The sequence below is a fragment of the Phalacrocorax aristotelis genome, chromosome 13 (genome assembly GCF_949628215.1).
Source record: "Phalacrocorax aristotelis chromosome 13, bGulAri2.1, whole genome shotgun sequence".
NCBI lineage: Eukaryota > Metazoa > Chordata > Aves > Suliformes > Phalacrocoracidae > Phalacrocorax > Phalacrocorax aristotelis.
In genome coordinates this window covers 17,323,960-17,346,733 of record NC_134288.1, presented here as the reverse complement: position 1 = coordinate 17,346,733, position 22,774 = coordinate 17,323,960, and the positions used below count along the sequence as shown (strand labels likewise).

General features: G+C 51.8%; 1 protein-coding gene across 1 annotated transcript in view; it reads right to left on the bottom strand.

The window, feature by feature from the left end:
- NFATC2 (nuclear factor of activated T cells 2) overlaps positions 1-7,894 on the bottom strand; it is a 97,910-nt gene extending 90,016 nt beyond the window's left edge. The window contains exon 1 of the mRNA XM_075108623.1: positions 7,620-7,894. The gene's annotated coding sequence lies outside the window, so the exon portion shown is untranslated. The remainder of the gene's footprint in view (positions 1-7,619) is intronic.
- Positions 7,895-22,774: the final 14,880 nt, after the last annotated feature.

The window sequence follows — 22,774 nt, the reverse complement described above, 5'->3', positions numbered from 1 at the left end:
TGGCGCGACGGCGGTGGCGGCTTCCTGCTCCCGAGCAGCCACCTGCCGCCGGGGCCGCCCCCGCGGAGGAGGAGCCGGGCCCGCACCGCACAGCGCCCGCACCGCGCCCCGCCGCGGCCCCGAGGGAGGGGGCGGCCCGGGGGGGGATGCCTGCAGCGGCTGCGGGGGGAGAGGGGCCTGGGGCGGAGGGGAAGTGGAGGGGACAAGAGCAAAGCAGCGCTGCGAGGGAAGTCCTGGCCTTGCGCAGGGATGGGAGCCCCCAGAGCGCCCGTTCAGCCCCCGTTCGGTGAGCCCTCTCTGCCCCGTTACCCTAGGTTGAGCGTGACTTGCTGTCTCGCACGCAGCCTCCTCCTCCTCCCCGGCAGTCGGGCCCCCTTCTGTGGGGGCTTCCAGGGTCTCGAGCAGCTCCAGGCAGCCCAGGTGCTGCCCTTGCCTTCTCCAGGCTTCGTGCGCCCGGCACCTCATGCTCCAGCCTCCCATCGCAGGCTGCTGCTAAGGCAGCAGCAGACAGGTTTCTGGGCGCGTCTCGTTCTGCAATCCCAGGCCAACCTCTTAAGCAGAGCACCTTTAGAAACATCCAAGTCCGTCATGCACAAAGCCTCTGTTCTGCTCCTGCCTCGCTCACAAACATGAATTCATTTCACAGAATGGGCTCTCGCCGCGTTCCCTGCTGACCACAGCACCAGCGCTGCCAGCTTCCCCGGGTCCCCTCGGCCACCGGCGCCACATTGACTCTATTCATCAACATCTTCCCCGGGCCCTTCACGGGGTGCGGGTCGCTGCCTCCCAACAGCCCTCTACCCCTCCGATGGCTGCTACGACCAGCAATGACTTCACTCGTGGGTAACTGGAGATCCTAAATTTGTGTGTTTAGAACATCTGTGGTCAGAAGACTCTGTTCCCTCGCTTACCTGTTTGTATGGTCCCCTTTATTAGTGTATGGATGGCTGTCACCGGGTCTGTGGGTCTGAAAAATGCTCTTAGTCTGTAGACAGGGAAGGGAGGCAAAGGCAGAGGGACCAAGATCATTAAAAAAGTATTTTGGTGTTTACTTCGACTTGTTTTTATTTGCTAAGGCTGTTAGCACGGCAGCATTAACTGCATCACAAATCTGACCCTAAGTTGCTTGTCTAACTGAGGCCACAGAATGTCTGTTTCAAGGCGCACGCGAACCAGAATCTCTACATTTAGGCTTATACCCTGTCGCCTTTATCATCAACGCGGCCAGCCGAGGAATGACAAACCACCTTCTCGTCCCACCCTTTCTCTCCACCCTTTGCCAGTCCAGAGTGCAAGGACTCGGACTTGTCCTGTGCTTTGGAACGAGTTTCCACGCTGAGCTTGTGGGGAGCCCCAGCAGCGAGCATCGTGCTGGCGGGTCACCCCGCAGCGGCAGCTCCTGGGAGGCGTTAGGGGCACCTATTGGCGAGGCGAAACACTGCACAGAGCTTTCGGCTGTGGAAGGGGACTCGGGGGAACGGCGGCGAAATCTGCTGTCCTGGCTGCATGAAGGCAGGAGGGGATCGGGCTGGAATTAGGCCTTTATGGCATTAATTTGTTACTGGCAAGTGCCAAGGCGTAGGGGAACCAGAGACGCAGAAAGGGCAGGTGGCCCTGCAGAGGGGATGTGCGGGGTTTTGCTGAGGTGTGTACAGGGGGAGATGGTTAGCTGGCAGTACGGGGAACCCTCCTGGCATATTCTCGCTATCTATTTCCCAGAGCATGATTTAAATGGCGAGGGAAAAGCTGTTATTCCATATTCACACCCACTAGATTAAGGAATGATTTCACTGCAGTCAATGCCGTGCTTAACTCAGCAGAGACTAAAGGACAATATTTTCTTTCATTAATGCATAATATACATAGTAACACAATAGCTTCCTTGGACTAAACTATTTGAACTTTCTCCTGCGCCCGCTGCCAAGACAGCCAGGAACGGCGCTTTGCTTGGGCTTCCAGCGGTCAGCGCACAGCCCCGCGTGCATCTGCACACGCGCGTGTACGCGGCGTGAGAGGTCGTAGGCTGAGCCTGCCTCCTCTCGTGCAACACCGTGCTGCTGCCTGACCCCACGGGGCTCCTTGCTCGGGGCAGGAACCGCCGAAGCCTGTTTTGAAAAGGATCCAGTGCTCGCTCTGTGGTTGAGCTGGAGACCACAGTTAAAGTCTACCTCATCTGCTGCAGAGATTCTTAATTCTACACGAGGTGCTCGAGCTCTGTAGTGTCTGGTTCGGCCAGAGACAGGCCTCCGCTGCCGCCGGGCACAGACAGAGAAGCCAGAGCAGCCGGTGATTAGCGGTCTTGGCTACCGGCATTCAGAAATGAGGCCACCCCAGAAAGCTGCAGATGGGGTTGAGCTCTTACCCGCAGGAACGTACGTGGGGAACGGAGCCTGCCGGCCCTTGGGGAACATGTGCTGCTCTGTCTGAGGGCTTGATTCATTCTGAATTGTTTAAATGTGAAGAAAACATATATTAAATTGGCCTATTTATATCTCTGTTCTAAAATGATGCTTACCGTTTGCTGGAGCGCTAGCCTTTTATTATTGGCCCTTCTATTTAAAATTCATTAGAAAAACCAAATATACTTGCTGATCTTGGCTTAGCAGTAAAGAGAGCTGTCATCCTCGCAGCTAACAACACATGGAGCATGATTGGATAGCATCATTTGTATTAGCCACAGAAAGAAAAGACACGAACAATAACATCGGCCTTTTTAAGTAAGATACGGGTGACTGGCAGGAGGGCATGGGGAAACGACCCCAACTTCTGCTCAAACTTTATCCGATCCTTTACCCTTTCTTTCCTAGCTCGCCTGCAATCCATTAAGCATGTGAAGTTTCAAACTTATCCTCAGCTACTCCTAGCATTAGTAATACTCCACAAATGGAAAATGTACCTTTTGCTTTCCAAGATGACCATGTCATCCGAAATAGTTTCACCGCTAATACATGCAATCGTAAATTCTGACACTGGCAAGGAATTCGGGTGACAAGACAGCAATGAGAAAAGTGTTAGAGAAACGTAGGAATTAGCTCAGCTTATAGGATTTGACTCTTTTGCCTAGCAGACGGCTTGACAGATGTCGAGGAGCAACAGCCACCAGGCACACCGTTGACTGGACCCCGCTGCTCCCTTCCGCAGCTCTCGGGGCACGTAAGGACATCGGTCCCGTACGACCGCTACGGCATAACGTATAGCAATAACAGTTCCCACAGGCTGTGAGTGCCCGGAGGTGAGACTTGCAATGCTATATGCCGTGGGCTGTGTTGGAACCTACCAGTGTGATATTTTGAGCAGAAATGGTGCAAATTCACAAAATATAGATCTGGCCTAAATATTAGCGCTGCACAAAACCATTACTAGGTGCAAGCAGCTGCAGAATTCAGCTCAAGTGACAGCTGTAGTTTTTGGAGCCCTGCAAGGGCTGAGTGTAGTTTAATTTAGACCCAAAACATGCTCTCGAGCCAACAATGAGAATAAAACATTATAAATTGTTTAAGTTTTAGCTGTTATAACTACATAACTGACAAATACTGCCCACAGTCTGTCATTAATAAGTAGCGATGAAGGAAAGGCAGGGAAACTACTAGACTTAAATAGACTCTGGATTCTTCAGCTCAATACATACACTCAGAAAAAGCATCCAGCCACTCCAAATCAAAGGAAAAACCCAAACAATGTGACAAACACTTCCCAGTGCTTGTTTTCCATTAGGGCTGGAGTGAAAGGCTGGAATACACTGTCCAAAGACCGGAAATACTCATTGGCTTCCCTAAATCTCAATCTCTGTCATATCAGAAACGCTTCCTTTCTACAAGGATCCTCCGTTTATTTCCCCTGTTACCACTATCAAAAGGCCGACACGGCCACAACCCCTGGCCGCTGGTCACAGCTCCGCTCAGGCTCACAGCACCCACGTTAGAGGGCTGGGAGTCAGTGTTAACTCCTGGGTTTTTTTTTCTGTAGAGCTGTTTTCATGAGCCAAAAAGGTGTTTCAAGAACTTAAGCAAAGTCTGTCCTTGGCAGCATTAACAAAAATTGCAGCCACGTATACTTGCAGCAGGCTCTACACAGAGCAGAACTGGAAATACATTGTGCTGCCATTTCAGGGAACTGGAGAATGGAAGGAGTCCTTTTCCACATAGTTGGATCAGTGCTTGCCCTTGGCAGGGTTTTGCTTTAATAAACTTTAAAAGTATGTGAATTCTGGACTACCTAGGTACTAGGGGACAAGGAATCCAAAAACAAAGCTAAGAAAGAGCTTCTAGTGTAATATAACCTATGATTTAAAATGTACTTAACATTTTTCAGTGTTTAAATTTACTGCAGATCTAATTTATCATCTACTATTTTCAGTTTCCCTTATACCTCCCATCATATTCCCTGTACCGGGGAGTTCACTAATGCAAGTGATCGGACGATGCTCTGAGCTAAAGAGAGTTTTAGACTATCTTCTCAGAAGCACCGGGACAGCGCTAATTATCACGTGGCCCATGTCACACAACATACACTGGATCTGTAATACCCTCATATCACACTTTTTAAAAGAAAAAGAGGTAGAGAAAAGTGGATTAAAAATGCTGCATGTCTATTTAGCAGCTAAACCCCAGAGAAAATGCAAGTCAATGCTGCCTTAAAAATCTAAGTGTGCTAATGGTGTATGTGGCAGGCATTAGAAATTTAACAGGCAACTAGAACTTGCACATGGACTTAATCCAAGCTCTTTAAAATGAGCTCAGACTGTGAGTGACTAGTTGCTTGGTCTGGAGTGTGGGGAGCGCTATTATAGAAAAAAAAGGGGAGGGGGAAGAAATATGCTGGTACTTTGAGAGACACCCATGCACACACGCTACTATTCAATTTTGGGGTCAGGTTGAGTCAGAGATATTACCCCCCAATTTTAGGCTTAAAGTGGTTTGGCAAGAAAGGACAATGGAAAAATTGCTCATATCTCCACATTCCCATTAAGTTCTGAAGTCTGCTGTGCAAACCAAAGGAATGCACATATCATAGTTTAAAAAAATAGATTAAGCCAGTAGTGGAAAAGAAGTTCTAGGATATTATTATCCTTGGCTATTTTCAAAAAATGAATGATGAAACATTTCAGTTAGAATATCTGTTGGAATGTTATAAAAGAGTGCTCCAATTATGTCAGTGTCCCATCTGTGAATGTGATTCCTGCCCTGTATGGAGGACTCTGAAATCATTTGCTGGCTGTTAGCTGGTGCAACCGGGTCCCACGGGACAGGCTTAGAGAGGGAAAGTGGCTGTCTCGAGTGACGGAGCATTAACAGATGCGGGACACAAGATGAGACAGGGACTCATGGTCACCTGATGAAAATCCCTGCCGCGGCTAGGGTCTTGCTGATGCTTGCAGAAGCTCAGCTCTGGGAGCAAGGCTACTGAAGCATCTTCTTGCTAGCAGGGCGTTAGGCTATTCAAAGTCTTCATGCCCCATTCGGAGCCTGCTCTAATCATAAAAGGGGGCTAGGGCCTAAAATTATTACCACATCATTGTTTACACGCCCTACGTTAATGAGACTCTTGCACTTTGTTGTGGGCACAGAAATCCTCCCAAAGGCAGAGACTGAGCCCCAAAGTGCCTTGTGCCATTCACCCCTAGCAGTTTCACGCAGCTTGCTCTTTGTGGAAACGTTGGGAGCGGACTTGTGCCACGGAGGCGAGTCGGTGCCAGGGTCTGCTCCCATCGCCCCTATGCCACTGGCAGGAGCAAGCATTTTGCGTAAGAGAAAAATACATGCTCGGGTTGAAAAGCGTATTCTTAATGGAGCATCTCTGGTGTCTGTCGTGCAACTGACTGCACTGTTCATCTGGCTACTGTGGTCTCAAATATTTGATCGGGGGGGGGGGGTGTGGTGGAATCAGTGCCTTTCACTTTGGTCTGTGCCTGCAGGGCTCTGGGGAACATCTGCAGAGCAATGGAAGGAGCTGTGGTAGCTGCCACTGGAGCGCTGCCTTGTGCTTTGATCCACTGCTCTCCTACAGCAGGTGAGAGCGGGACCTTGCCAGCACTGGGAAGAGCAAGAAGTCTCCCATCTTTCCCTTTCCTGCTCCCTCTGCAGCAAAATAACTTCTCCGGGGTGTTGTGAGAGTGACTAAGAGCAGCTGAAGCGCTCAAGAGAGAGGGAGTTTTGTCTGGAGAAAGCCCAGGATACACGAGGCAGGGCAATGGCCTGATCCTAAGGCGGTATAAAGCCGCTCAGAGACTTTCCATTGGCTTGTCCGAGGAATCGGAGCGCTCGGATGATCCCCTTTGGGTGTACGTGTTAACGAGCGTGTTTTGGCAGGTGCCTGGGGAGCTTGCTGCCGCAGGAGAAAACCAACGGCGGCTGCTAAGGGCCCTTCGAAGGAAGCCCTGCGCCCCCGCCTCACCCCCCCCATCCGCGTACCCCCTCCGCCGGCCCCGGGGCGCCCGCGGCGGCTCTGAGTCAGCGGCCGGGCGGCGGTGCCAGCGCCGGCGGGGCGCGGAGGGGGTGCGGACCGGCCGAGGGGCGGGGGGAATCTAAAATGGAAAAGGGGTTCCCTTCTCCACCCCCTGCCCCCCACCCCGCTGTAGAAATTGCAACTCACCTGCGCGTCCCGCCCGGCCCGCGGGGTGCAGCGCCGAGCACCCCGGGGGAGCGGGCGGGGGGCTGCGGGGCTCGGCGGTGCTCTGCCGGTGTTTCCCCAGAGCTCCCCCCGCACGGAGCATCCTCCGCCCGGCTCCGCGGCGCCGGCCCCGGGAGCCCCGGGCATGGCCGTGCCCGCAGCCCCGCTCCCCGGCCGCTAACACCGCTCGGGGGGATGCGCCGGGGGGACTCCCCCGGGCCCCCGCCAGCATCGCCCCGCCGCTGCCGTGCCTGCAGCCCCCCCCCCCCCCCCCGGCTCCCCACGCAGGGCCGCCCCGGCACCGCGCCCTGCCCGGGGCCCCACGGCCCCGCTCCCCACCGCGGGGGCGGCCGGGGGTGGGGGGGGGGGGCCCGGCCGCGGCGGCGGGCGATGCTCGGGCCGGAGCGGAGCGCTGACAGCGGGGCGGGCTCCTCCTCTCGCCCCGCTTAACTCTTGCCTCCACCGGCACCGGGAGCCGGCGGCGGCGGGAGGGGCGCCCGGCGGCCCCCCGAGGGCCTCCCCCCCCCCGCCCGCCCCGCGGGGTGCCCCCCCGACGGCAGCCGCGGGCATCCCCGGGGGCAGCGCCGGCCCCAGCCCCGAGCTGCCGCGGGCTCCGCTGGGGCCGGGGGAGCCGCTGCGACCCCCCGAGCCGCCCCCCCGAGCCCCCGAGGCGGGCGGGCGGCGGAAGGGTTAAGAGGCCGGGAGGTGAGTCAGCGGCATCGCGGGGTGATGCCTCGGGAGAGGGGAGTCCCTCTGGCTGAAGGTTAGAGGAGGTTTCTCCAGACACGTTTGTATCGCCTTCCCCGAGCGCTTCAAACCGAGCCTAAAGGCAGCCCCGGTCCCTTCCCCGAGGGACCTTCTCGCCACGACCCCCCCCCCCGCCTGCCCAGCCCAGCCCCCTGCCAGCAGCACAAGGCGGCAGGGTAACGCACCGAGGGGTGGCCGAGGGGACCCCCGGGAAGGGGGGCACACACCCGACACGGACACCCGGCGCAGCAGTAAGACCCTACCTTGATCCATAGACCTCATGATGTGGTGGTAATGTACCAGCCTGCAGGCAGCTTCTCTCTGCATCAGGAATTTTAAAAAAAAAAAAAATTAAAAAAAAATTCAAAAGCAGAAAAAAGGAAAAAAAATATCTTCTTTAAACCATGTTCAACCAGTGCCGCCCGGACAGAGGGAACCCCTCCTGCTCGCCTCCTCCGTAAGCGTTTGGAGGTGCACGGAGGGATCCGAACTGGGCTGAGCTTGTTCCTGAAGTGAAGTCAGTTCTCTGCTCTGAGATGAGGGTTACTAGAGAGGGAAAGGCCACTTCCTTCCCTGCTCCGAGTGTTTATAGTCTTTGAATGCTGTAAAATAACGGGATTCCCTCACTGTTTCCTCCTGTTTATCCCAGTGCCATGGAAACCCCTGGATCGCCTCCATCTCCCAAACTGAGGGCTTTCCTGCAGACTTCACATTCAGGAATCCATGACGTTTCCCAGCTCTGGGCCAAGGCAGCTCTGCAGCGTTCTCAGTCTGCAGCACAAGCACTTAATTGTTGAGCAGAAAGTTTAGAGACCGAGAAAGAAAGAAATATGGATGATGTTAAAAATCCCAGTGTGTGCTTTTTAAACAAAACTTGCAGGAACTGCAAAGCCTTTCAAAGCAACGGGGCTTCTGTGCAGAAGTTTTCCTTCTTCCCAGCAGAGACAAGCTCGGGCTGCTGCTGCTTTTACCTTTGAATAAATCATTCAGAAAACCAAAGTCCCCAGCTAATATTTATGTCTTTTAAATTCACCAGCACCCTATTAATACCCATCTTGTTACTGGCACGGGCTTTGGCTTCTAATTACCGCTGGCTCGATTCTTCATACAGAAGACGAAAAGAAGAAGAAAAAAAAAATCGGTTAATTTGTTTAGTGGCATTTCACAGACCTCTCTCTGTTTCTGTTTTTAGCTCCATTTAGAAGAGAGAGAGGAGCAACCCCCATGGATTTCCATTGATACACGTGGAGCTCAGCAAGAATGAAATAGCCAAGGAAGCCTCCGAAACCAAGACAACCCGGGTGTGTTTACACGTGCTACGTATAAACAGGAAAATAAAGCAAAAGAAAACAGGAAAATAAAGTCAAAGATGTTGTGAACCGCGCGCTGTCTCGCAACGTATAGCTTTCACCGTGTGTTACCGAGCATCTGCCTCCAGACCCTGCGCGGGGCTCGGCCCCTCCGTGCAACTGGGCTCACGTCTGTATTTTTTCCAGAATAGATCACGAGTCCTCCAGGGACCGGGACAGCCCTGCCGTCCCCCGGTGTCTGTGTATAACCCCAGCGAACGCCACACCGTGCGTTGGAGCCGGGGTGGCTGCCGGGGTCAGCCGGAGCCCTGGGCAGCGGCGGGGAGTGACTCACTGCGGAGGGACTTGGCCCGGAGCTGCTCGGAGGGCTGGCTGGCACCCGCACGACGTTTCCATTTTTCACTCTCTGAGTCCCAAAATCGGCTCGAAGGAGGTATCACAATCAAACTTTCTGCTTCTCGAGTTTGTTGTCCTGCAGGCTAGCAACTGCAGGCAGGCCAGGGAAACTCAGCGCACCTCACTTTCCTAGCCTTTGTCATTTTTGGACGCGCCGAGGCGGAAATACCTTCCCCAGCTCCGCGGGCCCGTTATGCAACCGCCTTCCACCGACCCCCAAAGCGCGGGGGAGCCCCGTCCCGGGAGCCCCGCACCCCCCAGCACCCCCCCAGCAAGCAACCCCTCGCACCCCAGCCGGCTTTTAGGGAAGCCTTTTCCTACCCCGTCCCTGCAGAGGCTCAGCACCGTGACCCCTTTGCTCCCCCAGCAGCGGGGCCGTTCGCCGGCATCGCTCTTCGGCCGCTCTCTCGCAGCGATTTCCCCACCCGAGCCCCAGGTGCCCAGAGCGGCGGGCTGGCGGAGGAGCACCGAAAAGCTGCGCCTAATAGTTACACTCGACCTGGACGCTTTACCCTTTAACAGCCCTCGCGGCAGGCCGCTCTGAAGCCATGATGTTTACCAGCGAGACCCTGCAAATCCCCGCCGGGCACGGGACGGAGCCCACCCCGCGGTCCCCGGCTCCTTTGCAGGGGGGGTCACGCCTCGGCAAATTGGTGCGTTTGGTTGGACCCACCGTTCGCATCAGGGGAAGCAAAGTCAGAACCACTCCATCTCGATTTTGAAGTTGCTGCTTTGCTTGGAGAGTAAAGTAATTGTTAATTCATTATTAGTGGGGAGAAATTGGTAATTTTGGCTGACTTCCACCCGCAGCACCCCAGCCCCTCGCTGCGGCACTAACTGGTCACCCCCGTATCACTCGTGATTGCACTGGGAAATGCAGAGGAGCGGGACTGGGGAAGGGGCTCCAGGCGAGGGGGGGGGCACCGAGGCAGAGCTGGGGGGGTGGGCCGAGGGCGAGCAGGGGGAGCAGCCGGGTGCGGGGGGGGGGGTGGGGGCACACACACCCCGGGGGGGGGCCGAGGGCACCGGGCCCTGCCAAAGGGTATCCCAGAGCGAGCGGAGAATGGGCGACCCCGACGGAAAGCTTCGCCTCCTCCCACGCTGGGCTGTAACGGGGGGAGCAGTCACGGCCCAGCGGTTATGGCACACAGGTTGGCTTCCCTAGGCTGGACCGTTTAAAAATACAATGTCTTTCTTTTAATAGCTCAGTTTGATCGGCTCCCGCTAGTTCACATGACAGGGTTTTCCTAAAATATCTTCTTCCACCAAGTTTTTTCCAACTTAAAAATGCTGAATCCTGCTACCCAAATTAAACTCAGTGCAAAGCAAAAAAAAAAAAATAAATAAATAAAGAAGTGAAAGAGGGCTGGCGGCTGCCTCCGGACTGCTAGCATTCCCCAAACCAGCATATGACACAACTGTAAGATTTCCAAGGCTTTTGGAGAGTTCAGCGAGAGAATCGTGTCCTCCACTGGCTGCAGCTTCCCCGCTGAGTTAAACTTTCCTGACGGAACCTTTCTCCATCTGGCTCCGGCTCCCAGCGCGTTGTGAGCGGCCGCGGAGGAGAAGGGGGATGCAGTTCAAGTCTTATATAACTGTGCAAGCTGGATGCGGGGGCAGAGACTTTCCCTAGAAACGAGAGATTTTTATATATATATAGTTATTTTTAGCTTCCTTTTTCAAAGGAAGGCCAAATACCTCCGACTTTCCTTTGCTTTCTTATTTTGGTATCACTAAGGGATTTTATTTTTGGAGGTAAGGCGCTATTAATAGCTAATATTTTTAGCTATTTATTCCCTCTTCAGGGGAATACTTCCTCTTCCCTTCAGGGGCACATTCTGGACCACATCCCTAACCCCCCGCAGCAGACCCACCATGCCCGTGGCACCCTCCGGGATTCCCAGGAGGGTGCCCGGCTCTTGGGGACAGGGGAGGGGCTGCCCCCTCCGGACCTGCTGCTGGCCTGGCCCGTGCCCTGGCTCGGGGTTGGGGGGGTTGGAAGCCAAATTTGGCCCCATGAGTGGTCCAGCCCATCCCTCAGTGCCCAGCTCCCAGCCGAGGAGCCCGAGCGAGGAGCTCACTGCCCACGAGAGGGGAGCGATGGGCGGCCTAGGAGAGCCGGCGGCTGGCTCGGGGCGGTTTTGGGGACCCAGCTCCTGGGGGGGGTCCCTGCCTCCCCCCCCCCAGCATCGCCCCGCCACAGGGCAGGGCCGCTGCACCTCCCGCTGGAGAACGAGCGCTACCCGGCTCCGTGCTGGTAACTGGCAATAAAACTGAAATAGTTTGTTGTTTTTATTAAAATTTCTCTTGCTCTCCAGGAGATAAGACATCAAGGCTTCCTGAGGATGTGCTCTCAGGCCGTTTGGGGCAGCTGCCCGGGGTTTATCATAATAGACTTCATGGAGACATCTCTGTTTTCCACTTGCAAAAGGTATTTCAGGCTCACAGCAACAATAAGTATTTTTGACAAAAGCTCCTCACCCTTCCAAAGTAAATACCGTTCTCCCCGAACCTGCCACCACACGCAACGCGCTCCCCAGCGCGACCTCGGCGCGTTCCAGACGTTCAGCCGAGCCGGGCCTACACACCGGCTTAACGGGCCCCGGCGGTGCCTTCACCGCGCCTAAGCGGGACTTGCAACGGAGCCCGGCAAGGACCGACCGGTGCAGCCCTGCTTAAGCAACGCAAAGCGGCACCTCCCTCCGTTCTCACAGCGGTCCTAGAGCATCAGGACTACGTGTCACCATCCCAAGCTTATTTCTGACAATGCACTTGCCTAAATAACATATTCGCTCACTTAATTAAGTTACAAACAAATTGTCTGATCTTGTAACGAGCTCCACGTGGCCCAGGGAATCTGCCCACATACAGCTCTCCGAGATTGGAACTAAAACTGCTTGAATTTTTCCCATCAAAACATTTTTTCCAAATGAGAAATAGCTTTTCATCTAAAATGAAAATTGGTTGAAATTTTCTGGTTTTTCTCAACAAAATTCAATACATTGGAAGGCTATTTTTTGAGTTAAAGTAGTTTTGTTGGGGTTTTTTTGTTGATTTTTCCCCCTCAAAGAACTGGCTCTTAGTAAACGGATTCTGTTTGTGAACATTAAAAATAATTTTTATAAGTGAAGAGTGATTATTTTTAATTTTTCTTTTTCCTCAACAAAGGCAACCTCAGAAAACAAAACCACAAATAAACACAATATATTGAAGAAAGTGTAGAGGACATTCTTTCTCTTCCCCCTCCCCTCGAAAATTTCCTGTAAAGGAAAAAATAAATGTCTTTCAGCTCACTCACAGAACAATAGGGCTCCACTCTCGCTGTCACAGGCAGCTCTTGAATTAGTGTCCTATTATGGGACCAGGAGGATGTAATTAATTCGGCTGGCCTGATACGATACCACCCGAGGCTGCGATTTCCCGTTTTACCTATTTCCGTGCCCGTCTCCTAGAAATACGCAGGACTGCAGGCAGACGGCGAAGCACATTTGCAAAGCAGTCGCACAAGTTCACAGCCACGGGACTATGGAAGCCTCCGACGCCCCGCGTCAGGTCACACGTGAAGGAAGTACCAGGTCTGCACCTGCAGCTGGAGGGAAACCTGTCCTCAGCCTCAGCATCCTCAGAAACCTGACCTGGGGTTCTTTTTCTCTCTGGGGAAAAGCCGGATGGCTCAGCCTGACCCGCAGCTGGGGCGGCTGCCTGGGACCTGCCCGGCCCCGCAGCATCCCCCAGCCCCGCCGGCACCCTGGGACATCCCCGCAGCGACCCACAGCAGCTCCCCCCCGCCGCCTCTGGGGCCGAAATCACCGCTCAGGTCCACCCTGCCCCTTCCGTTTGCCAACAGCCCCCACTGATTCTCGGATAGGGAATTTTAGAGGCATGGAAATTCATTTGCATGAGAGAGAGAGAGGATGAGGCAGGATGGCACGTTCAGTAGGATGGAAGGAACCGGTCTTCCCCGGAGGCTTTTTTCACACCCAGACAGAAGGCAACCAGCTGAAAATCTGAGAGTTTACACATATTCTCCATATCCGCATGGGGAGTGAAGCCACTGGGGCAGCGCTCCATCCACCCCCATGGGAGAGGGGGCTGCGCAGCGGCCGGGGGAGCCGGCGGGACGTGGGGAGCAGCTGGGAACAGCAAGGGATGGGGAAGGTGTAGGCGGATCGCGAGCTCTGCAAGCAGGATTCAGACGTGACAGCTCAGAAATAAAAGCAATACCTTGGTTGTCTGGATTGGTAACGGCGCTGGGTCTACTCCAAACCTGAAATTGGCTCAGCGCGCCCTGATTTAGCAACCTTGTGCGAAGAGGGGTGCTTGTAACGCCATGATCTATGCTTTACCCAAACTTCAAACATTGTTTTCAGGGAACACTTAAGCCCTCCAGATTGGCATTGCCTTACAAACTACTACCAATGACTAGGTTAGCAGCTCCGAGGCTTTTTGCAGACGAGCACGTAGGATAAAACTGAACTACAACCTTTTTGTTTTTTTTAAGCAAGACTAATTAAACAAAGAACAACTCTGGATGAGGCTGTAAATATGTTCGCTTCTTGCCAAAGATATTTTTCTCTTTAAGATTATAAAACCATAGTGTTTTGTTTTGTTTTCTAAGGCTTTAAGCTAAGGTTCAAGAAGAAAAAAAAGAGACAGCCAAATAGAGCAATTACTCGCTGGAATAATTGGGAAGCACATTAGTCACACTGGGAGCGGGAGAGGCGCTTCTCTATGCGGGCAAGGCAAGTGAATGACATGCTACCATTTACCTGTTCCTTGTAGAGCTTAAGTCACTGCAGGCGCCGTCACCAGGCCAGGCTTTGGGAGCAAACCTCCAACAAACAGCCACGCATGAGAAATGCCAAATCTTTAACTTCTTAACCCTGGATTTTTAGCCCCATCAAGAGTTGCTACCTGGGAAATTCCCATTATTGGTCATACCAGGATTGGAAGTGGCTTGTGAACCTTCTTCCCGTTGCATAGCACAGGAGAAAAGGGAGAGGAAGAACTACACGTGCTGGCTCTCCCCGGGCAGCGGGGATTCACGGGTGCCTGCCGGCTCAGCCCGCAGCAGCCCTCGAGCAGCTCCATCCATGCCCTGCCTGGGCAGGGGAACCCGGGGACCCCCACCTGCCTGCCCTGTTCGGTGAGGCGGGGTACGACGGAGATCCTGTCCCCTACGTTACGGTTGTTACAGCAGTACAAGGCAACAGCTGGTCACTTTTGCACATTGCTCCCAGCTCACAGAATAATTTTTGGAATGAGAACAGCACCATTAATTAATCGTTATTCCCAGCTATTCAGCTCACCTTCCCCTTCCAAGGAGTTACCGTAGAGAAGTACGGTACAGTACTGTAGAGAAGAATGCCAAGGTAGGAATTTGAGGCGATCCTTCTGACTGCGGGTGGTGATGGGCATTTTTCCCCAGCTGTTCCTTTCAGGGGGTGGGTTCGACATCCGTCCTCGCACCAGCGGCTTCACGGCTCTCAGCATGGACCTCTCTCCAAGCACCACGCAGCAGCAAGCGCCTCTCCGGCGGGGCTGGGTGGGCGTTTGCCAAGCTTTTGGGAAAGGAAAGCAATCATGGTTGAAAGCTAGGCCAAGGAGGGCTTAGCAAACCTCAACCAAGAACACGACTATGAAACCCACCACGCTCACGGAACACCTGGACTCAAATGCCCACATCTCCTGGCCCAGCTGGAGAAGACAGCTCTGCTGGTGGATCACTCCAAAGCACGCCAAATCAAAGTCACGCTGCTTTCTCGCTGTATAAACTGGTTCCTTCATGCAAGGTCAGGGTGAATTGCCATTTAGAGCAATATTCTTGCACCTAGAGGCAGCCTCCCACCCGCTATCAGGGCACTGGCAAAAATGCCCGTGTAAATAGACAGCATTAGTTTCAGTTACATGAGTACATAAGTTGGTTTTTTAATAACAACAACAAACTAATCCAATTAGACACCTGTACGTTAGGTTCAGGACGGAAACGCTGACGCAGTCCTTCACTGTATCATATGGTGGCTAAACTAAATAAAGATAATAAAGAAAAGTTATGACTGTTTTGAAAAGGCGCTTTTGCCCCTTTAATACCTCCGCCAGGGCAAGGGAATCTGATGTTATAACGCAAACACGACTTAGGATTCATTACTGGGGCTCTGGCCACACCCAGCAGCTAATCTAGAATTTCACACATTTAATGAACTTCATACTTGAAATATGCGGTCTGTAAAGTCTGATTTACACTGTTGTTAAAATAGCTGGCGTTTGAGAGAAAATATATTTTTAAGTATGTATTTGTGCACAAAGTTTTTTTTGTTTTGTTTTGTTTTTTTTCTCTAAAAAACCCAAACCCGGTCATTAATTTACCCCAGAGCATATAAAACGTTCCCTACAGCGTAATTTCTAGTGCAGTATTTCTTTCAGCACCTCAGATTTACTCACTACGTTTCTTCAGGAGCAACTGCATTCACTTACACGAAGGAGTAGAAAGCCCCCACAATGTAATTGTAGGTACTTTAGGCGGTAAGTTAACTTGACAAGTCAGTTCGTGATGGAGTCCAGGGTCTATAATTAGTCCTTACCTGCCACCATCATAAAACCACGGCATTAGGTCAGTCCTTGCCCGGGCCGTCCAAGAGGTACCTTGCAATCCCGGCTCATTCAAGCGTGTTAGCTTTTTATTGGATGTTAACACCTGATATTTCCTCCAGGCTCTGGTTTTACTGAAGGCTTTGTGGCATTATGTTCTCCGGAGCTGAGCTCGAATGGCAACAGGAGCTGGAAGACAGAAGAGGGGAAGCCGTATAAATCACCGCCCTGCGCGGTATCCTGACGGCGAAAGATCACAGGAGACACCTAGGCTGCTGAAGGAAATAGCTGTCGTTCACATGTGAAATACGAGATGTTTCTCTCTGTTGAAGGCTATTAATGGTGATCGCTGCACCTGTAAAAATTAGTTCCACACTTCAGTAACTAGGACTTGAACAAAACCTGAGGATCGTGTGAGGGCGTGACCTGCCAGTTTACGCCAGCCGTGGATCTTCCACCACGACACCAACACAAAACACCGCTTTCTAGCTGAATTTGGAAGGATTTTCTCCTTAGGGGTTAGTGTTGCAAATACCGATTTCACTTAGGAAATCTGTTTTCTGAATCATTTCTCCTTGTACATAGGAAAGATCAGAAATAAAAATCTGATCAGCAGGAGGCTTGAGACTTCCTAGAAGCAAAACTGGGCGGCTTCGAATCAAACTTTAGTCTATAGACAGTTGCCTGAGAAATTCTGGCACTAGTTTCAACCTCAAATGTAAACTGTCGCTTTGGTTAATTTATCTCGATCCAGCTAAAAGGCAGCAACGCTTCTTGACAAATAAATAAAAGGATACCAAAGATTGGAAAGAGGCGTACCTGGAGAAAGCAAGAGAGATGAGGGGTTGATAACGTCTAACCTTGGTCTTTCAGAAATTCCTTTTTCATTTCACAGCCCAGCTGTCGGGGTGGAGAAGGCCCAAGTCCCCACGCCACACTGAGCGCCACTGGTAAATGCTTCGGAGTAGCTCACAGCAGGCGATGGTGGTGCAGCTCCTGTTTAAAACGGGTCTTCCCCTTCTCCAGGGACTTTGCTTACCTTGGACACGGACAGCTATAGATAAAGAACCAGTATTAGTCTTCAGCTCACGTTTTAGGCAAAAAAATTTCATTGCTCTCGTTTGATTTTATTCACCTTCAATGTTAAAATCACTTTTCTGTCCGTCACCGGGCTGGAAGTAATCGTTCCAAGCTAGAATGAAGCCAAGACGGCGTACTGAATCGTTAAAGGCACATTAACAAGCAGCAGGATGCAACTGTTCCAGCTACATCTAAAAATTAAAAGAAGAAAAGCATCTTACGTGCAAGTCAAGTGACTCGTGACGCCGTCTGCGCGCACAGGGGACGCCGGCACCGGTGAGGGCTGACCCCGCGGTGCTGCCCGGGGGAATCCAGGAGGCGAGCGCCAAGGCTCGGCCGGGCAGGGCGGTGCTCGGGCTTCCCCGCGCTTGCCACCGCCAGCGCGGCTCCGCCAGCGAGAGCTCCCCTCGCTCGCGCCAAGGAAGCCTTGGCAAGAGAGTGGTTAAAACGCTGGCTGCTCTTCGCTAGGGCCCTGAAATGTTACAGCTCAGGGCGCGCTGGTTGTCAAACATGAGGAGAACAGGATGGAGCCTAACAGAAGCGCAGCTGGAGAGCAATAAACATTTCCAGCAACATCTCCTGGGCAAAGATCCTACCTCGTAGGGGCCGAGATGACCGCTGGCAGCGCCCCTGCCCTCGCAGCACGATGATGAGCTGCGTCACCGCCTGCTGCGGTCCAGAGTTCCCTCCTCAAAGGTCCTATCCTTTAACTCTTGGAACAAGACCAAAGCCAAAGGTAATAAGACACGGTAAGCGTAACCCATTCGAGCTCCCAGTTCCAAATGAGGGCCCTGACCTGCCCAGGAGGGCTGGCTCGCACGCGGGACCCTCCCGTCCAGGGTGACGGCGATGCTGTGCCTGCGCTGGTCCGGGACGGCAGCCGCAGCAACGGCAGCCGCAGGACACGGTGACTCACTGGAAACCGCCACGGAATGCCGGTCCTGACGAACGTGCCTTTTATTCAAAACCTTAATCGCAACGTTACAAAGGGTGCAGAGGATCTCTGCCTCTATGGGCAGCATCCTTTGCCTTTCCCACGTTTTTCAGTGCTCAGCAGCGTTTCTTTCCAGGGCAGTTACACCACTGCTGCTGGAGCAGGTGCCACGCTTCAGCGAGACCATCACGCGGCGTTTTATATAATGGTATCGCCGATGACCGGTTTGTTCTCATGTTAAACAGGAATCGCGATCAATAGCAATTTGCATCGCTTTTTGACACGGCACACGTGGGTGAAATCCGCCACCGTACAAAGTGACCTGTCTTAAAAACAGAAGAGCCAGCACAGGACAGACCCGCACCTAACGGCACAGAAATATAACGCCTACAGCAGAGCTGCAACACAGCTTTTTCAGAGCAGATGCGAAACACGTGAGTAAATGTGCCGCCTGGTGAAATCTCAAGCACCGAAGGTTCCCGCCTCCCGCAGGCCCACGGTGCGTGCCCCGGGACTACTCCTGAGCTGGCTGAGCAGCACCGCGCACTACGATCCATTCACCTCTACTCACGCTCTTAAGTTAGATTGCGGGTAATTCTACTTTTACCCTGGTAAACAAGTTTCTGGATATGGTTAAGCTACTCAGAGTGCACATTTAAAATAAAATCTGTTTCACATAAAAGGACAAATGAGAATGACTATTACCCCCATCTTTAATGCGCTAAATTCTTTTGCACAGATTGTTCTTGTTACTACTCCTTTCTGTGAGAGAATCTGAACAGCACACAATATTCCTCCTTACGTACGCAATTACAGCAAGCCGAGAGAGGGAGGCTTTAAAGTGGGAATGCAATGATTTTAAAGCCCTTTTTTGTAACCCACTCACTCTGTAACAGTTAGGTCTTAGGCCACAAAGGGAAGAGGAGCCGCAGAGGGAAGGACATTCTTCTGAAGGCCAGATCCTGCAAGACACTGATTATCTAGAACTTCAGTTACAAGCAGCAAAAATTCAGAGATTCACCACGTAACCTGGGGAGCCCCACGCCACCCAGGGAGTTCTAAGGCCAGGAAATGCCAGCTCGTGGCCCAAGGAAACCACAGCACCAGTTTTGATACTGACCTTAAATAGGTGCTGGACTAGGACTTAGTGCGGCTGGTAACTGCTGTCACACTCATAGTTTTTCCTTGCATTACCTTTTTTGCAGCTGCAGCGATGCTATTTCTGCAGCCAACTCCTGCTCGCAGCCTCTGACACTCTCTGCTTCCACATGTGGCTGCAAAACACTCAGCACAGCTGTAATCCCGACCTGCAGTTCCAGGTCTAAAATGGAAGAACCTGGCAAAATTTTTGGATTGGCTTTATCAATACTCCATATAATAAAGATGGGGTTTTTTGCAGCCTGCAATCACGTTCCTAATTTAAAACCAGAGATCTGAATGCTCTGTGGAATAAGTAACTATCCTATAGGATTGACTCCGATGTTTAAGGTGGGGAGAAAGCCTAATCATCAAAACAGGAGTGCTGCCCTGCGCTCCGTGCCCTGCCACGGACTTTGGGCGCAGCCCGGAGCCCACAGGCTCTCTCTGCCCGTCTCCTACATCACCTTCCGCTAGTGAAGATTTATCATGACGATATTTAATGCCACGGAGAAGAGGCAGAGCAGGAGCACAGCCGTGACTTGAGCCCTCAGAAGGCAAGGACAGAGGGCCTGCCGACAGGTCGTCTTCTCTTCAAGTGGTTTAAGGTAAAGGGAAGCTTCTGCACGTCTTCACACAACACGTCAGGCTCAGGACCGCAGTAAGACACCCGCCCACCAGCCAGCACCTAGCCTTTTTTCCATTTTTTTTTTTAAGAAAAAATGAAAAAAAAAAAAAAGAAAGGCACACTAGTGTGTAACACAACCACAATTTGAAAAATAAGGCCAGGCATTCTTTGGTAAAGCCTAGGCTGAAAACTTATCCCAGGATGCGTGATCTTCCAAAAATCTGCCAACCCCTGCAGTGTTCAAACTTCTTGTATGACCACAGCCACATGAAGAATGAAATTAAACCCCATGGAAATCTTTGACATTTCTACTATTATGCAATGTTTGGGTGAAAAAAAAAAATTGCAGAAATCCTCCTTCCCTTTCCAGAGTGAGTTTAGAAAAACTATTTCTAGCTTTTTTTAATTACACATTTCACCATTAAAAAGAAACCGTCCATAAATTAAAAGAACCGCTAACTAGGGCTTATGTAACCCATTTAGAGTGGGAAATTGGTAACACTTGGGAGTGAGGTCTGTCACTGTAATTTCTGGAGTCTACAGCATTCATTTGATGTGTGCAAACATCACAGAAATTGTTTATTTAATATTTGCATTAACTATTTTATGCAACAAAAAGTTAATTGTGAAAAAGGTTAAGATGCTGGCATCCGCATCTAAAAGAAGAGAATCTAAAAGAAAACCTTTAATAGATGTTTAATGATCTGAGGGGTAGTTTATCACTGCTTTGGCGATATGTTCTCCCAAGCTACAGATTTACTTTATCCAATTTGTTTGTTTGTTTGTTTTTGAGAGTGTTATAGCTCTACTACACTTTTGGTAGAAAACTGTCATCCTGTGTGCTTTATCAACATTACTGAGGTTTCCCCTGCGGAGAATATCCAGCGCTGAACTCCCGCCTCTCCCTGCCGTTCCCAACGCAGACGCGGGGCGGCCGGCCCCGCCGTGGCACCGCTGCTGTGCCGAGCCAGTTACTTCACCTGCTGTTCAAGCGATGCGAACGTTCCAGAAATAGCTGTTCCTAAGGCTGTCGCACCACTGCTTTCCCAGGAGCAGCACATACGCGTTTCAAACGAAGGACCTTCTCCCAGTTCACAGCAGTGGGTACCAGCAGCAGCGACCACCCTCTCCCTGACCGGGGTCGCACCAAGAATCGCAAGGACTGTTTAACCAGAATCTTCCTGAACGAGCCGAGCCTCTTGAAACCGAATTTACAGATTACAGGGCTTGTTTAAAATCCTCGGGACGGTTGGGTGCCATGGGACTAGCTGGCTGCAGAAACGGCAGGAGCGCAGCGGCAGCCCGGGGCCGAACACCCGCCTGCCGGTCGCGGCAGCGGCGCCCGCGCTCCCCGGAGCTGATCCACACCCTTACAGCGCAGCGGGGGCTTGCAGAAAGCCACCTTGCAAGAAGTCACTCACGAAGTGAAGGGGAGCAAGAGCTTACAGCGATACTTAAAACGAAAAAAAAAAACCAACCAGGCAAAAAATCAACACACCTCCTCCTCCCCCCCCAAAAAAAAGCCCCCTTCCTGTTAAGACTGTTAAAAACCTCTTTATAACAAAGAACTTAACGAAGCAGGTCCACAGTGATCAGCAGAAAGCGCTGACCGTTTCTCAGACACGCGCTTCCCACGCGGACGAGCCAAGGGGCCACAACGCAACTTAACCCCTACACTTACGATTCTGTCAAAACACATCTGGGACCGATCGCGCCAGGACGAACGCAGGTGCATCGTACATGGTGTGTACGGGCGAAGTAAAGAAGTTGCATAAAATTTATTTTTCCACCTTGTTTTACAACATTCCCTTTTAAGTTTTTACACATCTGCAACACAGAACTCCACAGAACAATAAATAGTCGGCATTCGTATTTCTCTTGAATCAAGAGTATTTACACGCTGTTTAACTAGATGACAGGTACAAAACATCAGCATCACAGTAAATATTATTTTGACACGGGAATCCGTTTCCCCAATTAAAAATTAAATTAACGTCACATTTATTTTTTAACAATTTTAACAATTAAAAATGTTCTCAAAGGCATATAAGTACACAGGTTGTGGTAGGCAGTAGTAATGGACCATATTGGCAAAGCTGTAGAACCCAGGACTTCATGCAGACCAAACCATTTATTAATTACGAAAGAACTAATAATAAATAAAAGAGCCCGTCCAGCTCACGCTGAAGATTTTAGCGGGCACTGGGCTGGCACCAGCAGCTGCGGAGCCGAGTCAAACCCCATCCGAACAGTTGCGGGCACAGACCCCGTGACGGGGAGCTGCCTGCGACAGCAGTTCGCGCGCCCGCTTTAGAGCGCTGCCTGTGCAAGCCACGGATTTATGACGCATCAGGTGGCGCAGCAGATTTCTTCCAAAGGTCAAGCCGAAAGACAAGCTTTAGGCATTCACGTGTCTAACTCTCTGGGGCTCCCTGACAAACTCAGCTCAACTATAGCAGATTTTTCCTCAGCAGTTGCAGAGGACGAGAGAGGTTGTCACGGCGTTTAGCTCTGTTAGTTCAGCAGACCACAGGAAAACGACGCCTTTGGTGCTGCTCAGTTTGGTCCAGCCACAGCTGTAGCTCCCAGCACGTAGTTCTCGACCCCGAGGGGGACACCGGTGATGTCACCCGTCGCTCCCCAGCCCAGTTCTGATAAGACCTTGCACAGATTTGAGCTGCTGCTGTTCAATAAAGAACGTTGCGTTTCAATTGCGCTGGGCTGAGCAACCCAAATGTTTGCAAAGATAAACAGGACAAGCTCTACGGAGGGAACTTAAACAGGAAAAACACGAAGAGGGCTGCGACACACCTGGAGTTACTGCAGAGATGCAAGAAGAGACCAGCGCATGTCACAAAACCTCCACGTAACAACCGCCGCAGCAGCACAGCACGGAGCGTTGGCTTCCCGAAAGCAGCCACAGGAAGCAAGAGCACAGAGACACGCGCCGCTACCCCGCCGCATCGCCTGGAGCGCGTCCCGCGGCGCGCAGCTTCTACGCGCTGCTCCAGTGCATAAACCAGAACAAAAAAAGGAATAGGAGGAACTCCAAGTAAGGCTACGAACAAGATACTACATAGAAGAAAACAATGCTTCACTCTCAAAAAGCACAAATTATGAGCGTACTAGAGGAAAAAGATTAATTAAGTTTCCAGCAGAGAACCCATTTATTCAAATGTACAGTAAGTACGAACATATGTATTAAACTTTGCTTTTAAAAACATTTTTTAAATAACTTAAGAAAAACAGTTTGCAGACATAAAGTGCTAAACTTGAAAAATACAACAATCGTCCCTCCTTCCTGCTGTCTGTTCGACGGCAGTTTGAATTTTCTGATTGCTTTAA